This window comes from Manis pentadactyla, chromosome 6, assembly GCF_030020395.1.
Source record: "Manis pentadactyla isolate mManPen7 chromosome 6, mManPen7.hap1, whole genome shotgun sequence".
NCBI classification, from domain to species: domain Eukaryota; kingdom Metazoa; phylum Chordata; class Mammalia; order Pholidota; family Manidae; genus Manis; species Manis pentadactyla.
This window is the reverse complement of record NC_080024.1, coordinates 140,741,422-140,767,389: the sequence shown is the minus strand read 5'-3', so window position 1 is coordinate 140,767,389 and position 25,968 is coordinate 140,741,422. Positions and strand designations below refer to the sequence as shown.

General features: G+C 36.4%; 1 protein-coding gene across 10 annotated transcripts in view; it reads left to right on the top strand.

The window, feature by feature from the left end:
• The window catches only part of TCF4 (transcription factor 4), a 333,945-nt gene that overhangs the window by 27,912 nt on the left and 280,065 nt on the right, over window positions 1–25,968 (top strand). The window contains exon 1 of one of the 10 annotated variants that reach the window (XM_057504204.1): window positions 4,159–4,177. The exons of the other annotated variants lie outside the window; for them this stretch is intronic. The gene's annotated coding sequence lies outside the window, so the exon portion shown is untranslated. Of the gene's footprint in view, window positions 1–4,158; window positions 4,178–25,968 lie in introns of those variants that run through there. 10 annotated transcript variants of the gene reach the window in all.

Here is a 25,968-nt window from a genome sequence, read left to right as displayed (position 1 = left end):
GGGGTATATGCAATCAACCACATGTTTTATTTATCCATTAATCTCTATTCAATGAATTTACTGCCATCTTTCTAAAAAAACTATGCAGATTATGACTATTAGGATGTGTTTAAGTTACTTTTTTGAATAAAGAGAATAAAAGTCTGTTTGTGCCACTTAGAAATGATCTACATAAGTATATCACATACTTCCAAAGAGAAATTTGCTTAAAAATGATAAGAACAGTAACAAACAATCTAGCTTTTAATGAATCAATATTTAATTCTATTCTCGTTTTGGTTGGCCTAAAATTATTTACTAAGAAAAAAGATGTCTGTTAGACTTACCTATATACATTTTGTAACCTAGGGATGTGTGACTCTAGTGTCATTCATCTTCTCTTTTAGAAATGCTTGGGTCTTGTATGGGAATAAATAATTACGGATTGTTTTGTTGATTGTATAGACATATAACTGGGGAGATCTATTTTTAATTATCATTATTGACTACCTTCTACTTCCATAATCTATGATTGAAATTAATAAGATTTTAATGGGAAAACCACAATTAAAATATTCCAGTTTAGACTTATTAGTAAGTTGGCTCTTTGCTGGATTAATGAAGATTTTACTATGTGTTCAGATTTGGAAAATATAAGGTAGTTATATAAATATTACTGTGGTTGGTATGGAACCACGACATTTTGGTTGGATATATAAGTTTCCACCAGCTCATAAAATTTAAAAAAAATTCCCATTTAAAGTAATAGTTAAGTCTGGATATGTCAGTGTAGAAATTGGCAATTTACCTTTTAAAGGGGAAAATAGTAATACACATTTATGTTTTATTCTTTCTGCTTTAAAAATATGCCATAAGAAACACAGTGGTGATCTGGGGAAGGAGTAAAGAATAGTATGGCAGAGATGAAACTTCCAGTGCACAACTTTTGTGTTACCCGTTTTGCCTGCCTCTCGAAAGTAGAATATGAAACCTTTCATAAGGTGAAGTGGCGTGCAGGGAAGAAGGAATTACCATTAATTTATATGGAAAAAAATTTGAGTGTTCCCAGACCCAAAAAAATAACCTCCCTTAGGCTTTTCTGGTAGGTTAGGACACATCTTACTCTTGCTAATGGATGCACAAAGTAAATCGAGATAGAGCACAGATGCTCACACAGTTCAAAGCTTTGGTGGCCTGATGCCGAGATGCTGAGTAGTTCCTGGGAAGGAGCTTATGGGGGGTGGGTCACTGTTCACTGCTCAGGGAGCACACTTCCTCTATAATGGCTCGCTGCAAAACAAATGCTGAACACTATTTTTGCTTTTCACCTTTCTTCATAAAAGCAAAAATTTCTGGATTTCTTGTGGCTAGTGAAAAACAGGTACTGATGTAGGTCTCATAATAGCAGAGTGGTGTAGTGCAAACTTTTGAAAAGTGGGGGATACCTGTATTGAGCCATGTGAATGTATTTTCTCTATACTTAGATTTTTTTGAAACATGAAACAAATTTAGTGTTATGTACATTTTAAATGCATTTTGGATAGTTTTGTTCAGAATTCTAATAAAATGTAAGAAATAATGCCGTTATGAATGTAATTATATTTCTATTAGTGTGGTCATTTTTTCCCATTAGTTTTGGAGCAACTTAAACATATCGATTATTCTAAGGCACAGATTTAAATAATGTGATGGTATTAAAAATCAGATTGATGATTAAACTCTTAAGCAAGAAAATTGTTGGACTAAACAGGAATTTGTTGCTTCACTAACTGGCCCTGTACATGGAGGGCAAAGAGAGACCGAGGAGAGAGGCGGTCCACCCCAGACTGATAGGTGGTGGGTTTAATAAGCAAGGCAGCAACACTTGTCTTGGGCCACAAGATCAGTAGATCTCTGTGCCTGACTGCCAGAATCCTGAAGTGAACTGGGTTCAGTCACATATGAAGCCCAGATGGTCTCAACAACACCTGACTCTCTTAAAGGCTGTGTCCTTGACGTGGCTCTGGCTATAGGAACAGTGAGCAGAATGTTTTATTATGCTGAAGGTAGAGGAGGAGCCTCTGACTGCCCGATTGTCTGGGTCCAGCTAGAGAGTCAAGCAGTGATCACCTCCTCTAAACGACCTCCTTCAACAGAATTGTACATTTACATGTGCTTTGGTTGATCCAGTGGTCTGGATTTGGTTGACTGAGTGTGATAGACAGGTGCTCTTGGATGATTGTAGTGAAGGCTTGTTCCAAGATTCAGGGACCACAGGAACATACATAAAGTTGAAAAAGGGTAAGTGCTGGTGACAATTACTACATCTTAAAATATTCTTAAAGTACTCTACTTACATGGTAGAATTATTGTAGAATTTTTTTAACCTGTCAAAATATGACTAAGATGTCAACAGAATTCTCCCAAATTTTCCAGATTTTTTGATGCTAATGCACTTGAATAATGGTGATGATTCAGTAATTTTATTTTAATGCGAAATTTGACTGATCTTAACCCTTATTTAAAAAAAGAAAGGTAATATTGGATATAGTTATTTACCATGGAAAAAGTTTCTTTTGGAATTTTTAATACCTTAAAACATGAAACTGTTCAGTTGGAGAATTTGCATTTGCTTATTGATAGCTGAAGACTTGCTATTGATATTAACAGCTTATTTATGTTTATTAATATAATATTTGGAAATTATGCTACATTATTTTTACAGTGATGTTTTTACTGATTTATGTAGTCTCTAGAAATACAACTGAACTGCTAAAACCATCATTATCATAGTTTTTGAAACTTTTTCTTCAATGGGGGATGGGAAATACAGGGCATTGTGGAAAAAAATGCTGTTCTGGAAACCACTCAGTCCTTTTAAAGATTAAACCATTTGGAATTTGAGAAAAAAAATCATATTGGAAGGTAAAATTATATAAGCTCCCTTAACTGGTAATGATACAAGTTAATCTGCAAAGAATTAAAAGCAGCTTTGTTAATAGTAGAAGACACATGCAGTTAGCAAGGATATAACTTCTCATTTGGGGTTAGGTTGGCCTCATTTATTAATATCTGTTTAAGCTACAAATAGAAAGAACTCCATTTTTACCAGACTTCTTGTCACAAGACCCAGTCTCTAAAGAGAAATATCGTTGATGGAAAACCAGAAAGACTAAATAGATGTATTTGGTCTCACAGGCAGTCCATTAATTTGCCCAAATTAAATATTATCTTTAAATATTGAAAGGTTAAACGTACACTGATAATGGATTTAGACAGCTATTAAGCTGTAATTGCTTTCTAATGCAGTTACTAAAAGACATTTGATATAACATATTGAGGAGGAAGAATTAGGGACTTTCTTTCCCTCAGTTTTAACTGAGAATTTTACAGCTTTCATTCTGGCAGTTGTAGGAATTGGATCACAACAATTTTTATGAGAACACATACCATATACATAAAATATCCAGTGGGCAGGTTGTTGAGGCACATATACAGCATACTTAACGTTCCTATTTTTTGCAGATTCGCAACATGAATACTATGACATCAACTCACCACCCCAAATATTTTCTATTATGAATTTCTGAAAGTGTTACCAGTTTATGATTTCTACCTCTCTGTTTTGTTCCCTGCATATGTGGATACACTCGTGATCAAATTAATTTGAAAATTTCTCAGTCTGCTGGAGGGTTGCATCTAACTCAGGTAGTCAAACTGATGGCTTTAAGTGGTTGGATGGGCAGCTTTCTTTTTAGTAGTCACATTGTTTGAATTTATAGGATGATGTTTTCACGTTTTAACACGTTGTTTTGTGAGTTGAGTTTCCAGGTTTAACAAATTACTGTTAATTCAAGAACACAGGCTGATTGATTTAGTCAATCACTTGCCTCTAAAGTTCAGTGAAAGGACAAAACATCTTTGGAAAGGATAATTAAAGGAGAGCTAGCTCTTCAAAACACCTTTTTTCCTTGTGAATTATTGAAACATAATCGAAGTATGAATATGTGTCAGGAACAAAATCACCAGGAGTTACAATCTCAAGCCAAAGTATTTTTGAATACTTATTTTTGAATTGCATAAAGAAAGGGAAATACCTGTCGTTGATCCCTGTCACTCATCAGATTTTCGTATTAATAGGCGAGCACATGTTCAAAGCAGTGCTCTTGATTGCTGAAGGGCATGTGTACAGAAGGTCATCGTCATTCCTTCCATGCTGGTAAGCTTCTCTCTTGTTCAAACCATTGAGACTCTTTATCTTAAGGGTTTATTAGAAGCAAACATTGTTACCCCAATGAAGTCCAGGCAACAAAACCACCAAAAGAGGACATAAAGTGACTGCCATATGTTCGTTCTTCAAAATTACACAAATACTTTGGTTGTTGGCAAATGTAGAGTCTGCTGTCTCTGAGTTGCCCCTGTACGAAATGATCCAGGCCTTTACATATGAAAAGCTCCTATTGAGTTCCTAAATCGTGGAAATTTGTTCGGGGGGGGGTGGTGGTGGTGGAAAAAACTATATATATATATATATATATATATATATATAATTTACTTGAATGGGACCTCATACCTATGGTGCTTTCTCCCTCTGCCGTTTGTGTTCTTAGTATGACAGACGGAGTACAAATATGAGCAGTGAACAAGTGGAGAGAATATCCTGGAAGTTTTATGCTCGACTTTACATGTACTATGATTGCTTCTCTTGCTATGCCATTCATTTCTGATTTAAATATCTAATGACTCTCATCAAACAACATTTAAACTTTCTATGAGATCCTGTAAGTGTTTCTTTAGATCATATTATGAGTAACAATGGATGAAATGGGCGCCAGCGGCGAGGCTGCCGCTCGGTCTGGGGGCTCTGCAGCTGTTCATGATGGCAGTAGGACATGTCAAGTGAACTGCAGCCATCCAGTTAGTGGCATTTTGCCCATTAAAGCGATGTATAGAAACAGTATGTTTCATTTCTGCATCATTTTCAGGTTCAGCACTGGCATGTTCCGTGGCCTGCACTTTCCTCTTCTTGGTGATTAAAACAACAACAACAAAAAAAAACCGCTGTACTTTAAGGTGTTGTTAGTAGCACGAATGAAATTACTCAAGAAATGCCTCTTTAGCATTTGAAAAATTGGTCACAAGCTAGCAATTAATTTATTTTAACGTAAATTAGTATTGGGGCTGACAAAGAAGTCTAGTAGCTAATTTTCTAAGATAGGTGTAAAGTCTTTCCCACTTCGTAAATGTCAGGATTAAACCTAAATTATTTATAATGTATTAGTGACCTTAATTTTATTCATAAAGCTACATCCAGGGTAACAGAAATTCAGTTTAGTCTAATTTTAACCGTCATTTCTGAATGCAAACTAGTATAAGGCACTCTGCTAGTTTCTCTGTGAGGAATGAAAAGGTGGGCATGAAATAGTTCCTGTCCTCACAGAGCTTTCACACAGCCTGGGTGGAGACACAGGTATAAACAGACAGGGGTGCTAGATCAAATGGGATAAGATATTTAATAGAGCTAAGGAGAGAAGTCTATATATACTAAGCCCTCAGTAGATGATTGTTGAAGTAACTAACCTGTGTTAAAGAATTACCTCTGAATTCCAGTTATTTCTATGTCATCATGAACTTCTGGAGAGCTGACTAAAATTGGTGAATGTCATTTGATGGTCTTTAGTCTAACACTCTATGACTTAATTCAGCATACGAAGTATAGAGTTTTCATATTTTACCAGAAGAAGTCTAAGCCAGAAGTTTTCGGGATTTTTTTTCCCGCTTTGTTCTTTTTCATTTAAATTTGATTTCCTTCATCTTATTTTCCCCCCAGGCTTTTGAGGAGGATGATATATATTCTTAAGTGTAACTTCAGTAAGTAGAGGAAAGTAACTTGGCAAAATGTGAAGTTCAAGGTTAACCCGTTAACCCGTGTGCAGGGGAGACAGTGAAAGACACCTCAGATGTAAAGAGCAATGAAGAGTCAAAGGGGCACTGGAGGTTTCTTGTAACGAAACATGAAAACTGTGACTATGCTTGAGTCAGGATGGAGGAGACACAGGGGTTGTTGGGAAGTTGTTCCAGAGTTAGAAGCCTGACTCTGCCATTCACCAGTTGTGTGACCTTGAAAAAGTTAATCTACCTCTCTGAGTCTCGGTTTGCTCATCATTAAAATGGCAAGAGTATAATAGTGTCTATTTCATGGAATTGAGAGGAGCAAATAAATGAACCCATAAAGCACTGATGACAGTGCCACCTATTAAAAAAACACTAACAGTATTGGCTGTGATTGATCATATGTGCCACATCATAGGTGGAAAATGATTTCAGGGTTTTTGAATGTGTTTTTGGCGTTGACATTTCGATCTCATGGAAGTGAGGAGAGAATAGACGTTTCATTCAAAAACATGCAGCACTAAACATTAAACAAAGAGGGTTTTGGGGGTAAGCATAGTGATTTTCATTCAGATATTTTAGGAAGTTGGGCATAATGGTTACACAATTCAATCCATTTTTATTGGAATCAATGAAAATGGATACATAAAGATTTAAGAGAAGGGGGACATTCTTTTCTCCACAGCTGGTCATGAGCCCAGTGTAGTTGGCAGTAGAATGGATTGTTTGGAATGTATCCCTAAAATCGTGTAATTTAATTTTCATTATTTATATAACACAGTATACGTGGCCCTTTACTGTACACGCACAAGACCAGATTTCTGGGCTGTATAATTTCACCAGAGAAGATGCTGTCACTGAAATATTTGTACCTACTAAATTCGCTAGCTTGTAAAGTACGACCTCTAATCCATAAGGGGGAACACATTGTAGAAGGTGAAATGAGGAGTCAGAAACCAGAATAAATAGTGCTGGAATGGCAATGGGGCCATGTGATACTACATATAAAATCAGGGTCTTTGTGGAATCCAGAAAAACAAGTTTTTGAATATTTAAGATTGAAAATAGCCAAGTTGGGTGTTTCTTTGTAAGAAGGAACTATTAAAATAAGTGTTAAAATAGATTTCCTCTTGTAGCATTTGACTTTTTTCATTTTATACACTTTTAGAAAGACAAATTAGGAAAGAATGATTCTCCTGATGTGTGTCTATTAGAAGATGAGTAAAATTTCTAGAAAACTCTATAGACACCTAACCTGAAGATCCCTGTGAGTGCTTCAAATTAACAGTTCTGACCTAAGTGGACCCTCAATGACAAGTATTTACTTCTGGAAACCAGGAGTTGTTTCCACAATTATTTCATTGGCCATCTTAGAAAAGTGCATGGTTTATTGAGCTTGATTATTCTCTGATTATAGTTCTTGGTTTCCGAAAGAGTCATCTGGGTCAGGAGTAAGCTAATAATTTATTGCAAGTTGCGGAAGGTAGCTTCATCATTGATTTAGTAGTTGTAGATTGAGTCAAGAAGGTGTTCTTAAGATTAGCAAGAGAAATCAGAATCAGGACAGTGTAAGCAGTTAGGGTCAAAATTTATTCAGCATATGCTAGCCATGCCACCAGAAACCAAAAAGAATAAATTATTCTGACTCCAGTGCTGGGCAAGATCCCTGTGTGGGTAGAGAATCTAATTGTTTTACAAATCATTTTAGTTGGCTGACCAGGGCTTGGAGATCACCACGTAAATGAAGATAACCGCCTGGAGAGAGTGTCTGCCTGGGATTTCCTTTCAGAATTTTCAGAAATCAAAGCAATGAATCCACACATTAATCATTGAAATAAACTAAGTATAATGTGCCCTGCCTAGCAAATCATTTCACACATTTCCTATTTCAAAAAATTGGGATTCGAATTTTACCCTAAGATTTACGTATTCCCGTTTTTAAGCATCACTCACAGACTTGTTCAGGTTAACTGAGCAGAGTAAGAGGTCCATCTGGATACACAGAAGATCGCTGAGTTCTTGCAATGGGGAGGGTGGGATTGGTGAGGCCACAAAACCCCATTCAGCTCCCCAGTTGCATGGCAGAGTATGTGAGGTGCGACATTCAATGGGAATTTAAATTCTGGGCTAAATTGATAAAACAGAGTTGTTATTTTATGTCCTCATCCTTGTTTTTATACATCACCAAATCACTGCACAAATGGCAGTCTGTTTTCCAAAGAGGTCTGGGACCGGAGCACCAGGTCACTAAGAGAGAGTTTTATGGCATTGTTTTTCAGCCTCTCTTTGGCTGCGTTGAATTTCCCTGGGCAAAAGTTTTCTCACAACTCTCTTAAATAGTATATCAGAAAGATGGCCTAGGCAATGTTAAATGTCTTAGAAAATTTAGGTATAGATAAGATTTTGCTAAGGAAATTTGCACCTTTTTTTTTTTTTTAAATTCTCTTAGGATGTCTTCTAATCCTTAAATTCTTCACACAATGGGTACAAATAGATACCAGTGGTAGTTGTAGATGGCTAGCTATATATAATATATCAATAGATCTGTAAGATGTCAAGACAACTAGAAATTTTAATAAGTTTTATAAAGCAACTAATAACCAGTTCTGTCTAACCCATCAATATGTTTTATTGTACATATAAGCATGGGTGTCGGCTTGACAGAAATTGTATTCATAGAATAATTTATAATATGATTTTGAAATGCATCCAGCCATAACCTTTTAGGATTCTTGATACAGAATATTATTTTATACCATCATATTTTAAAGAGACAACACTGATAACATTGAATAGGAAAAGTGCAATTAAATTGAAGTGCATTTTTAGATGGCAGTAGTCTGCCTTGCTTCAGCTAAGAAGGTGTTTGAAGTTTAAAAACTGTAAAAGTGGATTTGTAGTAAAGCTCTGTCTGTTTTAAAGTACTGGTGACTCAACAGCTGTTGGGAATCCGTCTGGAATCGGCACGGAACTTGGGAGAATGTTTCTCCTCAGGAGCTGGAACACGATCCTCCCTCAGCCCACACAATGCAGGATCTGTGCTTTCCTTTCGCTGATTCTTTCTTTTTCTTCCTTTGCCCCCTCTTCACTTACTCTGATTGATGGAAACACGTGCTTGGAGCTTTCCCTGACATTCTTTCCAAACACTGAAAGTATGAAATGTTATGGCGGTGCTATGTCTATTTTTGAAAGTAAGGCTGTTAATGTAAAGCCTGTGTTGATATATTGGGATGAATTATAATGGTGATATTATTACAGCCTTCAAAGCTGAAAATTTATTATTTTTCTCACCTACTTTTCGTTGCTGATAGTTGATCATAGGAACATGCTGTGCATCTGGCTAATTTGGGGGGACTTATTTGTAGATTCTCAAAAGTTAGGCTTTGTCCTCCTTTATACCTTTTCCAGGCCCCCTCCTGTTTTTGACAGACAAATGGAAATATAATCCCCTGCAGACTTATTTGGTTGCCCCGTTTCCTACTCAACTCTCATTATTATTATTAATGCTTACAAGGAAGATATTTTAGTAAATGATTTATCATTGATTTTGCAAATACAGTAAAAATAGTATTGCCTGTTGAAACTGCTTATCATGACTCTTTTTTACTGTTAGATAATAAATTCATAGTTATTCTTGTTTTGACATCTGCCTTTTAAAATGTTGGATGCCTTTGTATATAGGAGGTTGTGTTAGATTCAAAAGACCAACAGAAATTGATAATAAGCAATGTGCAGACCTGAATGGAACTCTTTTTAAGTTATGAAAAAATAACCCATGGTTGAAATTATTTTTCAAGTCAGTCTTGCTTGCTATCGTATGTTTCCTTGGGGGCAGGGTCCATGCTTCCCTTAGTCATTGCTGTGTTCCTTGTTCTTGGTATGTTCTTTGGCCCAGAGAAGTTATTTAATTATTTTTCACTGAATGAAAGAGTGAATGGGACAATTCAGCCCTGAATTTAAGAGCAAAGATTCATTTCTTTGGCACCTGTTGTTTGACTAGAAACAAAACTGGTTCTGAATGATAAAAAAAAATGCGTATATGTACTAATGTGGAGAATTGTATGTATATGTACATAGACATAATGTTAATAATGTTGCTACTTACTTTGTGCCAAGCACAGTTCCAGGCACATTCTATGTAGGAATTTTTGTAATCTTGACAACTGTTTTGTGAGGTAGCAGCTGTTACCCATTTTGCAGATGAGTAAACTGAGGCACACATAGGTTATGGCACTTATCCAAGGTCCTGGGCTTTTTAATTGGTAGAGTCAGATTTGAACAGGAACAGTTCAGTTCTCGAGTGCCCTGCTGGTAATCATGACTCTGCTACCTCTGATAATATAGCTGTGCACACTGCTTATATAACACATGCCTGTGCATGATTTATTCTGCCTACTGTAAGTTCTTCAGAAATATGCTTCCATTTAAATGTTATCAAAAAACTTCTATCACCACTCTGAGCATAGATCTCATGATCTTTTGATTGCTTATTCCAGTCTTTTGGATTGTCTAATAAGTTTGTATGTTGGTTTCTCTAAAGTATTACATTATGGACCCCAGGGCAACAGGTGATTTTTGTCTCATAAAGATTCAGCTACTGCCTTGAGAAATTTACTTATCAAGCATCGTGTGTGCTTAAAACATACAGAATTTGGTTCTCATTTGGGGTAGGTGTGCATAAAAATGTGTAATTAGGTTCTGATCCTAAGAAAGTTACAATGAGGTCAGGGAGATGAACAGATAATTTATAGAAATACAAATAAAAAAAAGTCCCCAGAAGAGAAAGTCTGGGATCTTAGAATTTCACTTCTGTGAGAGATATTAGAAGTGATCCCTCTAAGCCTCACATTGGTGAGACAGGCAAAATCCTTTGGATCAGGGGAGTCCGGCTCCAGAATGAGTTATTTAACCTTTCTGTGATTCATTTTCCTTTTCTTGAAAATGGGATGATCATCATAATACTCGGCTCCCTGATACACTGTGAGGCTTAAATGAGGATGAAAACATGCATAGAGTACTTCAGACAGTTGTGGCACACAGTAAATGCTTCTTTCGAAAATATTGTTGAAGTTACCATTCTACAATTGAGGAAACTGAGTCCCAGAGAAGTTACTTATTCAGGGTTAACCCAGCTAGCTAATGACAATGCCAGGTCTGTGCTTTAGCATATTCAATAGAATTGTGAAACAAGCCTCTGCTTGACAGTAGTAATACATAATTCTGCATTTTCTTTGGATCCTGAATATATGCTGAACTTTCTGCTGTCCATTTTTTTCTTCTGGGGAATATATATTGGGCTGATTTTTTAAAAATGCGTATATGCCAACATGATGGGAAGGAAAAATCCCCCTTACCCTACTTTTTTTCATGCATAATCCAAATTTCAAATGTATTAATTTTGTCAAATGCCATGGCAACATACATATCTGTGTTTCAGTTCATGAAAGGTATTTTGGGAATTACTGGCTCCTGCCTGCTTGAGCATTTTCATCTTTCAGTAATAGAAATACACTATGTATCCTCTTCATTTTGTGTTTGTGCTTCTATTCAAAGTGAGAATAAAAGCAGTTAGTTTCTGGGTTGTAATATTCTTCAGTGAACGGTGGCTTTCTAAAACAGTCACACCTTGACTGAAATGAAAACTCTGCCGTATCATAAAAGATATTCTAATTACTGCATCTAGTTAAAAGGAGAATAAATCACTGGGAGATTATTTTAAGTGCGTTAAATATAATAAAAAAGAATAATGGACGTTGAACAGCTTGACAAGTTTGATGAATTCAGACTATGGCTGATTTCTGCTGCTTTCTAATGGAAAAAGAGAGCATTTTACTTTCATGGTATATTGTCAAAGGTAATTTTTGTTGGAAAAGATAAGGGGAAATCTTATCTTCTTTGAGCACTTGCCATGGACTAGGCGTTAACCAAGGTGATCCATTATCTCATTTAATCTCATTTAATCCTCCATGACCTTGTAGATATAACATTATCCCCATTTTATATCTGAGAAAAATGAGGCTCAGAGAATTTAAATAACTTATTTCAAGGTACCTAGCTGCTGAGTAGGATCCAGTGTGCAAACCTATAGGATCTGGTTTAGAAAGTCCAGGATGTTCCCTTTTATTACATTGTCTCCATTGTTTAGGATACTAATTTCATGGCTTTCATAGAGAATGGGTGTCCAAGAGAGTTTGAGCCTCTGTAAAATGGGAACAATTGGGTCATTGTGAGCATGAAAAGAGAAAATATATGTAAACCTCTTTGCTCAATGCTTAGCACCCAGCAGATGAAGAATGCCTGGAAGATTATCAGTATCTCCAACTGACAAATGATGCATTCCCAGTTGACCATAACTTGAGTTTTGGGTTATGTTTAATAACTGAGTCTTCAATTGTGTCTGTAAATTCAAAATTATGTCTTTTGAGTTTTTCTAAATGTATTTGATGGATTAAAATGGTGATAGAGTTGATAAAAGTATCTTAAATTTTCATTGGATTTGCCTTCATAAATGTATACAAATTTACTTAATTAATGTGGACATGATAGCAATGCTGTTGTGACAAATTGCTTGTGTGTGTGTGCTTGCGTGTGTGTGTGTGTGTGTCTTGATCATTGTAGGAGGGTCAAAATGTAAATGATTGGAAAGTAAATAAGAAGCAAATATCCTTTTATTTTTGCATTGCATTGTCTCTATAAAAGAATGTTATTACTGGTAAAGTATTTTGTAAATATTTTTTATTGTGCAGGAAATATGAAACACAGCTTCTCTGGTGGTTACCCCACTTATTTGTATCTCTTTTACAGTATATTTTGAATGCTGGTTTGCAGACTTTTTCCTTTTAAATCTGCAAATAAGGTGCAAGTACAAAAAATTCCAAATATATAAAATACAGGATTCTGTTAGTGCATCTGCCTACTACTATAAAGATGTGTGTTTTGAATTATAGTCAATTACATTCACTTTTAAGATTCCATGTGGATATTTGACTCTGTTCATTTTCAGCATTCCATTGATGGCATTTTTGGAAACTACTCAGGGAAATGCAAAGAAACAAACTCTTTGCTACCATTTTCACAGATTTTTGGTATTTCTTTTAAATGTCTTTTGAACTGAAGAATAATATAAAATCATACAGTTCTCTGTTCATGTTTTTAAACCTAATTTTCATACATTCACATTTATGTACAAATGCCAGGCTTATCTAACTTTCCCTCATGTTCAGATATAAAATCTTACAGAATCTTCTGTCAACACATTCATTCAGTTACATTCAGTATCTTTGTTGCTGGGGGTGATGGTGGTGGTGCTGTGGTAATAAATATAAAACTAGATTAATGGTGGTCTTAGTCTTTCTTAGTTAAGCATACATGGAAAGATGAGCATTATTATCTAATGGTTTTTCTAACTATGCAAATTAATGTCATACTCTCTCTTCCTTTGACATGTTGAATTAGCTCAAGAGATAAGTACAGAAGGGATGAGTGTGGCTCTATAGTCAGGGATGGATGTATTATGGTCCATCTTGATCCAATGAGTAGATGAATTACTTCATAATTGCGTTATTTAGTAAGTGAGAATACTATTAGTTTTGTAGCAGAGTTTCAGGTAGGTAAGTTCATCTTTCTTGATCCTTTATAACTAAATTTTTATTGTAAATTATATATGCTTACTCTGAAAAGTTTACTTTTATAGCTGATTGGTTTCTGAGAAATATGCTTAGAATATGTATGCATAAGCATTTAAAGAGCAGATTTACAGTGGACCAAAATCTACTGTGGTAGTATTAAAATTATTTTTATTAAGAAAAGAGACTTTAATATTGTTGAGAAAGTTCAGTTCAGATACAGATGAAGAAATTCTAATCCTATAAAATATACATATAGATACTGTGCTTTTAAACATTTTGTGGTTACCACATCAAAACGGTAATGCTTTCCTAGTTTGTAGTGATTTTGATCAAATCAGCCAAACTAGGATAACATAGGAATAGTGTAAAAAAATTCTTCTAAAATTGTGATTACTACATTGAAAATTTAATTTGCAATGTAAAATGGCATATAAAGTTAAATGATGTTAAAGATAATAATGTGCATAATGAAATAAAAAAAGTATTTAGCAGGAATGAATCTCTTTATGGTTGCGGAAGGCAGTAGGAATCCTTGCATTGCCATTATTATTCACATAGTAGCATTTTCAAATTCAGTGGTCTTCAAATAGTATATCATGGAGTGTATTATCTGAAAAAGGTACATTTCTCCCACACTCAGTGACCTCAGTAATGGTCTCAATTCTTAAAATACAGTCTCTGTTTTGCTGTCATATTTTTCTCTTTAATAAAATAATTTGGACAAAATGAATATGGGATAGAGTTGTTCAAAGGAATAGTCAGTAATTGAATTTTTGAAATGGAAAGGATGAATCAAGTCCTGTGGACATAGAATAAATCTTGAAAAATCAAAAACACTGGTTTATTGATAAAGTAGACATTTGAAAGAAATTTGTACGCTTTGCTTTTCAACTGTGTTGTTTGTATGTCTCAGTCTTAATTCTTGTGGAATAGGGACATATTTGTTCACTTACGTATATAGCTTCTTAGAGGAGTTCCTAGCAGGTTTCTGGAGTTTTTCATCTGTATTGTGTCCCTTCATATCTATCCTCTGTTTCTTTCTTTTTTATGTCTCTGTTTTATACACTAGAATATAAGCTCTATTAGGATCAAAGTCTTTGTTTTCTTCAATAATATATACCACATGCTTACAAGAGTGACTCACTTGGAATGGATGCACAATAGAAGTATCTGTTGAATGAATGAATGATTTTTTGTATTAATTTCTTCTGTTCTTTCAGTTAAGTTAGCTTTCATTGTGTCTAGTCTGCTGTTTAACCCATGTTCTGTTTTCCTAATTTCAATGGCTATATTTTTAATTTGCTGATGTTCTATTTGGTGCCATTTCAGACTTGTCCTTTCATTGTGATTTCTTTTCCTTCTTTTGTCTCTATTAACATTTTAAATACATTTGTCTTTTTAGTCTCTTTCAAATTATTCCTTTTGTCAAGATCTTGGAGTGCTAATCTTCTCTTGGATGTCTGCTGACTCTTCTGCAGTTGATTGCTTTGCATATATTTCTAATCTTCGATTGTGAGCTCATCTTCATCTGGGATGTTCATTTTCTGTGGAAGTTCCGTGTGCTCTGGGTTATGAGTTCTCTCAAAGTGGTTTTATATCAGCTGCTTGCATTTTCCCAGGAGTTTCACTGGTCTGGGATCAGTTTTTACGTTAGTTTTGTGTCTGGGGTTTCCCAAACTATGCAAATAGTATAAATTTAGATTCTGCAATACATATGGAAAATGTTTAGAGATTTGATTACTCATAGACAACTCTTTGCCCATCAGAGCCCTTGTCAGAAGTATGTTTCCTTACCACTTTCCTGAATCAGTGATTTGGAGTCAGTCATTCCAAATCCTTGCCTTTGGAATGCTGTGCAGGATTCATAGGACCTGTCCCTCTGTGGGCATTAAAACTCCTTCAGGGCCCACAGACCCGCTATTGTTTCCAGTTACGTTTTTTCCATTCTGGTTGTGAATTCCCTCTGGGAATTTCATTTCTTTTTGCGTCTGAGTATGAACTTTAACTTTTTTCTCACTATTATATTTTATCCAGAATTTTAATTATTTTTTGAGCAGGAATGCGTAACCACCCTATTGCAGAAATTAGAAGCCCTTTGTCATTTCTAAATACAATTATTATGTGAGTATTTGCTTTCTTCTTCTGAATGTAGTATAAAATGGGGTTCTGTACCTGGAGGGTTTCTGTCAGAAGTATTGAGCCCTCATTCTTTTATTTAATCTACAAACTCTTCCTATTATCTTCTTAGAGATATAGCCATCTAGAGAAGATACTGAAAATAAATTTGTTGTCCATCTTTATATCTGCTGTTTATTGAAGGATAAACTGCATAAGATGTGCTTAACGTTGCTATAATTATTCTATTGCTTCATTTTTAATTTAGCATTCTGGGGAAGGCACTGGTATATTGGTAGGATGACCAACACTGAAAGTCCTGGGGAAACCTGGACAATTTTGTCATCCTAATCTGGGAATTCCTTCTAGAGACCAAAGAAATCCTTTTAAAACTTTCCTACTACATAGTCTCCTGGCTTAGGCACCAACTGTGGTTGGTGTTATATTCAGACTTCTTTGTTAGGGCATACTTTAACCTATTCAAATAATAAAGATAGATATCTATTTAAAAAGAGGTGTTTAAAAGGATCCTGTCCCTATGGGATAGGAAAAAATATTCTTACCCAGTGAGAGAGTCTAGGTGTATTATCAAGACTTTTATTATTTAGGTTGTCTTTTTGGTGAGGACTAGCGGATTATACTTTGAGCACTGCATTGTTATCGTGACTGGGCTGAAAAATCCTCAGGAATGCATTTCACATTGATTTTTTTGTAGACATCTGTGAGGCAAAGCAGAGGCAAATGAAAACACACTCATTTACCAGTAATGCAAATCAAATGAGCAAGTGGCACCCAACACTCCTAACACCTTTGCCCTTTTTCTCTTGATTTGAACTAAAGACATATGTATGCAGTCTAAATTCAGACTTGCCCACCATCAGGATAACCACTACCTCGGTAATTCTCTGTGTACATCAGAGCAGTGGATTCTCTTGAATTGAAGTGTGTTCATGGCTACTGGCTGCATAGGTCCCACTGCAGCATGGGATGTGAGGTGGGGCCACTTACTAGGAGGGGCCCAGACCTCAGTGACCTGTCCTGCAAGTGACAGAATATCCACTAGCTCCTCCAAGAACAGCTCCAAAGTTATGAAAACTTCAAAAAATTCTTAGGATCCTTGGCCACAGCAGTTAACATAAAGACCCACTCTTCAACACACCCATACATACATACACACTGTCTTGCCGGTGGGTTTCAACCCCAGGCAAGTTCACTATAGATTCAGTGTGACCAAAGAAATGACAGTAGAATGTTCTTGGGGTGAAAGGGTTATACCCAACTTTATTTCCACGGTGGCAGGTCAATCACTGAAATCCCATCCACTCAGAGCAAGACTGCACACAGCAAGCCGGTCTCTGCTTCTGGGCCTCTCTGTCCCCACAGCCGTCCTCTGGGCCTCTGTCCTCAGTGCTGCCACCACTCCAGCCTCTGCTCTGCTCTCCTGCAGCCTTGCAGCTGTGCCACTGTGTTGCCCAGGGCACTGGGCGGAGCTCTTTATATAGAACCAATAGCAACAAACTGCCCACACATGTGTAGAGAGCTTGCCAACCAGGGCCAGGTGAGAATCCTGGCCACAGGAACCTTCATTTTATCCACACACGTACACACAGGTTTTACTATTTTATGGGAATGAGAATCTCCTATTATTAACAGCACATAATTCATAATGTTAGGCAAAAGGAGAAGGAAACAGTTGAGAAGGGAAGGTGGTGTGCTTCTTTTTTGGTTTTTGCAAAAATTGATACTGTAATACTTTGCTTTTTCTTAAAGGCTTTCAAGTTAGAAACTGGTGGGAGGCACAAAGGAAGAGTGCGCTTTGTCCCGATTTATTTAGTCGTGCTAACAATGAAACTCAAAATATAAACTCCCCAGAAATTTTAAAATATTTATTATTTATATCCTCAGTCTTTGGAAATCTGTCTTGTGGTAACTGCAATAATATGACTTGAATGTAACATTCTGTCATAATGTCTTATATGGTGGGGAGCAATCTAATCACTGTAAATTTTATATTTCCTGATACTTATTTCTGAATAATTCTTTGTGCTGAACGAAATTATACTTCTACAAAGTCACTAGTTTTTGAAAGTCTTTATGTTTAGGGTGACACTAGGTTACTGTAATTATATTCACTGTAATTCTGTTCTTTTGTGGATTTGTTCTTATAGAGCTATGGTTTTTTGGCCTGAAGTTGAAAAGAGGTTTTAAGAGCCTACTGTTACTCACCCTCCCAACTCTTAACGTTGTTATATATGAACACATTTTTGAATACTGGAGGAATTGAATTTCTAGAACTTTGAAGAATAATATTTTTTTCTGTGCTTGACAGTAGAAAAAAAATTGACTTATTAATAGTTTAAATGTTCCCTGAGACCCTTGAAGGTCACGATATGAGAAACAACAAAATATTACTAATGATATTACTTCTATGTATATGCTATTGAAGTCTTTATCATTTTAAAGTGTAGGGACTACTTGAAACATGCATAATGAAAAAAAATGTGACTTTAGTATTTTACACTGAGACCAGATTAGTCTGATAAAAAGTATGAAGTACGGTTTTATGTATAATGTATCTTAGATTGAGAAAATGGAAACACATTTTTTAAAAAAATAAAAGCTTTACTAAGATCCTTTTACGGATCGACTGGGTTGTTCTCATTTGTTATTGGGCCATTTCCAGATGTAAAATATTACTTTCTTGAAGTTGCTCTAGATTCTACTATCAAGACCAGGTGTATGTTGTTTTATAGCTGTTTTCCCTCTGATTTTTAAAGTTGAAACTCGTAGAATGCCTTCAACTAATAATTTAACTCTTTACCCATGTGTTAAAAAACACAGAACTTAGTGTTTTTAATCTATTTTCTATTCCACATTGTATTTCTGCTTCAAATAGTGTGTTCCTTTGGCAAAAATGAGATGATTTTGGTGTTTTAGAATTTGCCTGCAAGAAAAAAATATTGCCACTTTTCTCAGTTGATCTAGTAGGGTTCACAGACAATGAAAAGAATGAGAAAACTAGCTTTCAAGGGTTGATAGTATTATAATTTTCTCCTTATTACAATCAGAAAAAATGTGCACTACTGTTGTTTTTAATAGGGCAGTTTTGAAAATTTGTGTTTGTATGTTTTCCTTCCCTTTTTTGTTGCTTATATTTAATGAAAAGAGGAATGGTCTTTACACTTGTTTTTTCACATTTTATTGGAGAATTTGGATTCATCATAGATGGCTGAGGTTTTCTCACCGTGGCGATTTATGGCAGAAACTCATTGTCTTCAAGCGCTAGACACTACCGTAAGAGTTTGCTAACTCATGACTTAACTCCAGTAGAGATCACACTGACCTTGAAAAACAGAAAGCATTAGCGCCGAATTGAGACTATTCCTAGCAGATTATAAGGAACACAGCTTCTCATGAAGTGTAGTGTCACTGGCAGTCTTGGTGCAGGAAATGACCCGTTGCTTAGCCAGAATGTATTAGGTTTGGTGAAATTCCTTCATGAGGGGTGGTGAAAGAGCAGGAGGAAAGGAACCAGAACCTCAGTTTTCTGATCTATTTGATGGTGACAAGAATTCCTTGTGCACTTTTGTTGTGAGAGTGGATGAGATAAATTAGACTGGCAGCATGCAGTAGGCGCTCACTGTTGGCTTTTCCACTCATTCACCACAGGGTCGTTACGTTTACCTGCTCTCAGGAACATAGTGGAATATAAAGCAACATCATTTTTTAAGACTTTAATTTTTTTAGGTACACAACAAAACTGAGAGGAAAGTGCAGAGATTCCCCATATGCCCCGTCCCCACACGTGCACAGCCTCCCCCGTTATCAGCATCACTCACCACAGGGGTACATTTGTTACTGAGGATGAGCCATCCTTGACATGTCATAATCACTCAAAGGCGGTAGTTTACCTTAGGCCTTACTCTTGGTGTTGTACATTCTGTGGGTTTGGACAAATATATAATGATATACAGTCATCATTGTAATATTATTCAGAGTATTTTCACGGCCCTGAAATTCCACTGTGCTCTACATGTCCCTCCACCTTCCAGCAACCACTGATCTTTTTATTGACTCCATAGTTTTGCCTTTTCCAGAATGTCATATAGTTGGAATCATATGGTATGTGGCCTTTTCATATTGGCTTCTTTTACTTAGTAATATGAATTTAAGGGATTCACATAATGATGTCCATAAAGTTATAGATACTATAGATTTCACAGGTTGGCAAAGAGGCTTTTTAAACTGAAATTTAGATTTCATTTGAGAAGAGTCCTGATTTGCTTATATAAAGAACAAGAGTTACAGGAAAAAAATAAGGCAACTCCTAATTTTTTAGTCCCAATTCCTGCTCTACTGTGTCTTACTTTATCAAATAAGTTGGCAAGTCTGGATGGACATTCTAGTGATCAGAAACCTAAGCTTTCTCTTTTGATAAGGTGGGGAGCAACTGACAAGAGGTGGAGAGACCTAGAGTGCCTTCCCAATTCTTCCATCCCTTTCGTAGATATGCTGCCACTTCCTCCGTTATGTGTCCTTACCCCAGTAAAATGCACTCACTTGCTATGTATTTTTTTTTCATGGCCCTTCTCTACTAACCCATTTGTGCATTCCTGTATTGTGTGTCTCTGTTCTCTTCTTTGTGTCCCACCATGTAAGTTCCATAACGGTTGAGTCTTGTGCATTATTGCATCCTCAGTGCCTGGCACAGAGTTTTGGTGGCTGGCAAATCCTTTGTTAAAGGAAAGAACAAAGCAATGAAGAAAGGAGAGATGAGACACTGAGAAGTGAAGAAACTTTGAGAAAGAAAATAGAAATTTGGTGGTGAAAAGAGTAGGCTTATATTTCATTTGGGAAATCAGGAAATTATCAGTACTGAAGGAAATTTTTATTAATAGTCATCATTTAAAAAATATGCTTTCCCTGTTCTTGTTTGTTAGAAGGTGCCTAGGCATTGTTACACAGAAATTCAGTTATGTAGTTTGCAAACTATTACCTTGTGAAAAAGTCAGTAGGGGTTGGAGAAGGTCTAGGAACTTACCTTTGAAGATACTTTCTCATGAATTTCCAGCTCAGACTCATAGCTTTCTTGGGCTGAGGCGGCTAAGTGATCTTGAGAGCTGCTGGAGGGGCTCTGATGGGGTCCAGCTGTGTACCCAGGGAATGCACCTTCTCAGGAGAGCATTAACCGGGTAGACCCCTGCCCTCGCTGCTTTCCTTTGGGCTTTATGTGTCCCCTTGGTCTGCTGCATTGATCTTGCATTTTCAGGTTTTATAGCAATTCTAAACATGTGAGGGTACATATTTGCTCTTTGATGTGCCCTTTGATAGAAGCCAGAGTGCTTTACCTGTGCCTGTGTTTAATAATGATGGAGGGTAGCATGCCCTGCAGCAGGATGCTTCCTGGGAGGCTGGTTTAGTATGAAGCTTTTTTTGAGGTTGATGGGAGACTTCAATCAGGGGGTGTTTCTTGTTTTATTTTTGAAAAAGAAGTATATTAAAGATAGACACATCATCCTGCTGGTGTTTGTTTTTCATCACATTTTGTTTAGTTGTGCCATTTTATAGAAAAGAGGATGGGATGGGAAGGAACATAGAGGGATGCAAATGCCAATACTTACATAAAAACATGGTGTTTTTGGTTTCCCATAGTTTTTCCATATGTTAGAAGGCAGTTACTATACATCCATTTTACAGATAGTTAAGTTAGAGTCATGCTCGCTGGTTATTGTAGATGGAAACTAAATTAGAATTTGGCGCTCTTGCCACTAGATAATAAAAATAAAAATGGCCATGGCATTTCTAAGGACCCTTTCAAGGACTAAGGGGACAGTGGTTCCCTTTCCCAAGTAGAACTCAGAATATATAAATGGAATCATGGGACCTTGGGATTGATTAGAAGGGCCTTTAATGGGACCATCCACTTGAAACAGGCATTGCGTCTTCTGCAAACTTGGAGTGTGGGTGACATAGCTAAGCTTGGATAGCTCCATTGTTTATGTCCTAAATACATTAAACTATTGAGAACATTGGACAAATCTTCATATGCTCCAGTCCAGCAGTATGAATCAGAGGTCATCACATCGGGGGGTTCAATCTTCCTTTGTTTTTCAGCCGTCCTTGGCCATCAGTCCTCCAAAAGATATCAGCTCCCTTGTGTCCTCCCTTTAATTTAGAAGAGATTGGTTTGAAAGAGCAACTAAGGGCCCTCCTCAACAGCCCCTTAGAAGCTGGAGTGATTAGCAGATGGCACCTGAGGTTCAGGATCTGAAGTCTAGCCATGGCGTGTTGTTGATGAGAATGTGGTGGTGATGATTATTAGCTCCTCAATCCATCTTTAACCACATCATTAGAATTGACAACTGTTTATTGAAGACTCACTTCACGATGTACAAGCTGGGCAATTCCTCTTTGAAAATAATAATGTGGGCCTAAGGTGTGTAAATTCTATGTAGCAAAAAATGACCCACCTCCTTGGGCTTACTCCTAATTATTTTCTCATTTGTTTGAATATATTAATGGAGTTAAATCCAGCTTTGAAGTCACTTATTGGAAGGAAACTATTTAATGAAATAAAAATTTGGTAGACTTTTGTTTTAAGCAAGTTTTATATTATTGATAGTTGTTTTTCTGTTTAAGCAGGGAGTAGAAATTAAAATTTCTTGTCTGAACAGGTATGTCATATTATGTTTTCTGTTTGAATAAAGTACCAATCAGCCACGGCTAATGTATCAGACTAAGCCAATTGTGTTTGTATTAATTGTCTCAAAATGTTTTTTTTTTTTTTAATTCTCAAACACTAATGAACTCTAATAAATCTTGGAAAGTGGAGCACACCCAAACACGCTTTGTAATTTTTCTAGGCTGTCCTGTGTCCCTAGCCATCCAGTGAGGACCAGAGTCATTCACATGATAGGCAGGAGAGCATTGACACCAAGGATTAATTTGTTGATTTTTAATTACAAGTTGATGAATATTAGCTCAGATATATCACTGCTCACATAGTAGTAGTGGTCATATTAGTAGAAAAATGATCCTATTATGTTCATGCATTATACACTATACATGTGTATGTGGATCAACATTCCCGACTGTATATATCAAAACTGCAACATGGAAAAGCTTCATTCCAGTTGCTGCCTTTGTGGGGACTCACAAAGCAACTCCTAATTGTTCTCCTACCTTCATTGTCTACTTACTGAAATCCTTCCCTGCTGCTACCCACAGTGCTACATCCTGGGAATGAAAAGATGAATAAGACAGTCCTGCCCTCAGGATTGGAAGCATATATTTATTATTCAGCAGGATGACTGTTAATAGGAGACGTACATTGAAGATGCTCTGGTAGAACAGAAAATACCTCCTGTGCCTCAGAAATGCAGTAAAAAAAGTTGACCCAGGAGTATCATTTGCAGTTTAATGGTAGTTTCATTGAATGTTTGTTTCAAGAAGGCCCTTCCCTACATCTTCAGTTTTTATTAGCTATAATTTCTTCACATTTCCTGTCAAAAATATTTGCTGTTAATTTTGAACACTGATCTTCATGTATTGTTTGTAAAGTGGATATCACTTCCATTTTAGTTCCCTCTTGGCTCTTAAGGATATTTAAAAAATATTTGCATCCATATCTAATTTCTACAACTTTTAAAAAACTTTCCAAGCAATCACCTCCTGTCCCTCTTTTTCCCTTAGCTCTCCCCCCTCCTCCCAGGGCCAGCTCCCTTTCTCTAGAGCCCCCGCATAATGCTCTTCCTTTACAGGCCAGCCATCTGCCTGTTTTAGCCTCTTCTTCACTCTCTCTGTTTCTTCTATATAGATTTCCCCATATGTCTGCTTCTTCCTTTATCCACAAGTCCAGACACTCCTCCATAGCTTTCTTACCACCCCATCCTGGTGTCCCGTCTGTTCATAAATAACTCTTTCATCCTCTTTGGATCCCCAACCCCCAACTCTTTCTAAAAAGAGTGTGCAAATCAACCCAAAGTGCACGGAGCCCAGATGAACAGCATAGTTGTGATTCAGAATAGACTTTCTCTTCCCATCACTTGTTTTATTCCCCATTCTTCACTGCTTGCCTTCTTTGTGCATATCTCCACAATTTCCGTTTAATTTTTGTATAGTACTGGGTGCAAAGTTATTTAATAGCTCTGTGAGAAAGGTTCTGCCTCTTCCTGGCAGACCATTTTGCCCTAAGCAGTTACTCAATCTTTGTGCTGCCTAGCAGTTGCTATTCTTGGAGTAGTCACGTTTGAACCTTTTGTTCTTCAGAAATTAACGTAGTATGTCAGAAACAGCAGTCTCCCTGCCTGGGTGCTTGGCAACCTGAAACTGTGGATATGTTCTTTTGTAAGTCTGAGTTCTAGAATATGTGCCACAAAAGGAGTGGCACAGCATACCCTGCAGAAATGGCTATGTTGAGGGGTGTCAGATGTTCTAGATGTTTAAAATGGCCCAAGTCCTCCTCCTGGCATTGTGTACTAGTGACAGTTTATCCTTCCTCTGCATTCGACAGTAAACACTGGCAATTTGCTTCCCTTTAGAAATGTGTTACTGTAGCCATCGCAAAGTTGTTAGTGTTTTTCATTCCTTGTGTCAGTGATAATTTTACTCACAGAGTCCCTGCAGAGATTTAGCTCTGCAGGAAGTAAATCTAGGTAAGAGTGCCTTGAAAACTGATCTAAAAAACAATAAATGCTAACTCCATTATTCCCTTTATTTAAAAAAGAAACATGATTATGTGGTGTAACTAGTGAGGACAAATGTTCAGAAGTTATGCCATGGCTAGGACCTCATTTGTTCTCTCTCCTCCCTCCATCCCACCACGCCTTGGAAGAAAAGAAGTTAGGGATTAAAATGATTCACACTGCATTTCAGTAAGGGTGAAATGTCATGATAAAAATGAAAGATGGAACTGCTTACTCCTGAGATGTTGAGAAAATCTCTGCAGTTCTCCTGGAGTCCTTAGGGAGCTAAGTATTTTACCAGTAACAAAGTCCAAAATTTCTAAGAATAAGGCATTTAAATGTCTTATACCTTCTAAAGAGTCCTTTTTGTATATATTCAAGAAAGATTTTAACTGCAATAAGAATATGAGAACAACAACAAAAAAGAAATCGGTTAAAAACTGAAAACACTGAGAACAACAACTAAGAACACATATTGCTAATTCAGATTCTTTTTGGAATTCAGAGGCAGTAATGAGGAAATGTATGAAATTTAGTTTAGGGCCAGAAGTATTTCTTTAATAATATTGGCCCATCAGCCACTTATGTTTAATATTTTTGCTATTGTTGAATTTCTGTGGATTCTGATCATAAGATGTGCACAGATCCAAATTTGTGGTTTATTTATATGACTGCTTTTACATCTTGTCAGAATGTGCTCTTAGTTCGTCTTAAATTCAGAAAGATTAAGAAAATCACCATTAGTTTTTAAGAACTGTTGTTGATTATGAACAAAGTTTCAATTGCAGTGTATTTCCAGATTTGTTGACGGTACAAGTATATAGTATATTGTTGATACCTCTGGGCTATAAATTAGGTATGAGTGGATTGGATTATGGTGGTCATTTTAAATGTGTATAAGTAACAGATGAATAAAGTTCTAAACTTAATTTTTACCAAATGACATTGTTTTCTTCCCTGCACCAAATGACCAAACACTAGGCAGCTAAGATCTTAGTCACAACCACCCTCCAGCGCACTTACTCTGTGTTAACAAATACCATGCATCTTGTAGGTCACAGAGAAAACATTTCTTCGCTTTTAGAGTCCCGGTGGTAGGGAAGTAGAAATCTTGTGTGACAGATTTTTCAACTTCAACCCTCTTGCTCCCTGCTAATTAGAATCATATGGTCATAGATTTTCAGATTTTTTTGAAACAAATTTCTGAAGATTCAGCAAAATTGTTCCAAGGTTACCTTCAAGCAGGTACAAATATCTTTGCTCCTGCTTAATGTTTTCTTCTAAATTGGCTGTGGTCTGCGGGGAGCTTAATTAGTTCAGGCTCAATGCTGTTGATTTACACCAAGGGTGTGTCTATACTTAACATTTTTATAATGGAAAGTACATTTTTGCCCTTCATTTCTGATTGTTTGTTAGTTTTAATTTTATGAAGGCAATTGGAAATATTGGGGTAGGCCATTGTAAAAATTCCTTAGATATTTCAAGACAGATTCACCTCTACTTTCCAAAAAGGAATCTTGTTCAATAACATCTTTATTTCACTCACTTAGCCTGTATTTATTAAGTGTACATGATGTTCATAGAATTGTGCCTTTTAATTGCTGACATTCTGTATATTTAGAGGAAAAAAATGCTTCATACATTTGCTGTGTGTATGAAGTATCATCTGATTGAATTTGTACCAAGCTATC